The sequence below is a fragment of the Armigeres subalbatus genome, chromosome 2 (genome assembly GCF_024139115.2).
Source record: "Armigeres subalbatus isolate Guangzhou_Male chromosome 2, GZ_Asu_2, whole genome shotgun sequence".
NCBI lineage: Eukaryota > Metazoa > Arthropoda > Insecta > Diptera > Culicidae > Armigeres > Armigeres subalbatus.
The window spans coordinates 156,147,929-156,150,310 of record NC_085140.1 but is presented as its reverse complement, the minus strand read 5'-3'; positions in this window follow the sequence as shown (position 1 = coordinate 156,150,310).

Here is a 2,382-nt window from a genome sequence, read left to right as displayed (position 1 = left end):
TCGACCATCATACCAAATAAATCAATATAAATCCAGAATTTCATATTCCAAAATTCGATATATCGTCATACCTTTACCAATTCAGATTGCAGTATTCAGCCTGACCATTGCACTTGCGCCGCGATCCAGCTTCGTTTCCCCCAGTGACCATAATCTTATAAACTGCACACAATCATCCAATTTCTAATCGTGTTTTCTCGGTATAAGGAAATTATTTATTTTTATTGTTTATTTTTCCCAAACTGGATTTTTAGAAACACAGATAAAACTAACTATTGATGAAACATAATGTTAATTTTTATTTGGCACAAAATGTTTGATGGTACCAATTCGAAACAAGCATATTGCGACTTGTAAGTGTTGCGGTAAGACGCGCGGCTACAAAGCAAGACCATGCTGAGGGTGGCTGGGTTCGATTCCCGGTACCGGTCTAGGCAATTTTCGGATTGAAAATTGTCTCGACTTTCCTAGGCATACAAGTATCATCGTGCTAGCCTCATGATATATGAATGCAAAAATGGTAACCTGGCTTAGAAACCTTGCAGTTAATAACTGTGGAAGTGCTTAATGAACACTAAGCTGCGAGGCGGCTCTGTCCCAGTGTGGGGATGTAATGCCAATAATAATAAGAAGAAGAAGTGTTGCAAAAAGCGTGGAACAGAATATTCCAGCTGGTTCTCTGCGGCCAATGTACGGATTTATAATCTGTAGTTACTAACGAAATCCTGATATCCTACAGATTGTAACTGGAAAGAATCATGACAATTGGACTAAAAACAACTAAGATATATCTAGGTAAAGTTGCCGTTCCACGCTTTTTGCAGGGGTTGGTACTTCCAGGGTTAAAAATCCAATAGATCATCGCAAAGAGGCATCCCACAGCCTGTAGTTTTTGAGAAAGTCTAAGGAGGGTTAAGGACAAAGTACTACATTCTGGCGAGTATCATACTTTGGCGTGTGGTAGTTTGGCTTCTACCAAAATACGTTTTGCAAGGTCAGCGTGTAAATAGCATTAGTTTTTTTCCTTACAAATAAACAAGTACACGTCGCCACAGCTATTTTTTCGATGCACAATGTAACGGCTACGGGGACATCCATCCTAAAACTAGAATAAAAAGGCGTGGTTGGCTACACGATCGCTTCTCAAGCGGATGGTCATGGGTTTGATTCCCATTCCGCCTAAAACTTTCTTCGTCATGCCGCTAAAGGGATAGCCACATGGTCTAAAGCACATTTGGGGATATGTTCTCATCATGGCTGTCGGACAGCGACTGAGACTGTACTTCTGTATCTCCAAAGATTCGGACATTGGAAACTGACACAAAAGAAAACAAACAAATGAACTTCTCTTGGATTTCGCTTAAAACAACATGTGCTTGCCACTGCTTAATCGACAAAGCAGAAATAGAAGACAATCAGCATCTAATAATTAAGTATGTGCAATAAGTAGCGTTAGATATAAGTGAAAATGTAATGTGTGCAAAGATAAGATATCAGCCTATGCTTATGCCCTAACCAAGAGTTAGCGTAGTAGTTGGTATTGTACGCAGACATCATGTACGCGTACTAAAAAGGATGATATTGAGCAATGACTGCTACGCGCACATAAAATTTAGCGCACGCGAGTCTCACGAAGCTTGTGTACCTCACATGAACGTTGGTGAGTCGCTCTGAGACATCTCAATGCGATCAGCTCATGCGCTGTTTGCCATGGCAAACCTTTGCAAACAACAGCGGAGGTGCGTAAAACAGCTTGGGCGGGAAATTTTCATTCAATAATATCGTCGCCTAAGTAACGCCAGCTATGCATTCCTAGCGCATGAGATGAGTCTCATGAGACGAACATTGAGACACGCTCACTCAGTTATTTTATGCGCGCGCTAGCTTCTCTCGTCGCACTGAATCGATGCTACGTGAGATTTTGTAGCTCATGGCACACTGTCTCATCCATGTATACACGAGAATCAAGAGACTCTGTGTACGTGGATTTCCTAGGATTTCCCTATTGGACCCGACCGTTCGAAATAGTCGCTCCTTGAACGGTCGTTGAAATCGCCGTTTTCACCATCACACCCGTATTCATAGTAAAATCTGTCAAAACTGACAAATCTGCCACGTGCTTTTTGCTGTTTCCCTCGGACTTCTCTTTCTTTTTCCGATGTTTTGATAGACAAGGAGCAAAAAACAAGGTAATCTACCAAACATTTATTGAGTTTGGCAAACCTTGCTGGAAAAGGGAACGTTTAAAATAGGCAAGTGAACCGACCTTCGAATCCATTGGTCAAGTAAATCCACAATATAAATAAAATAAAAATAAAGGAATCTGCTCGCGTAGTGCCCAAGGGGACAAAAATAGCCTTAAAAAAAGTTGCACTGATTGGC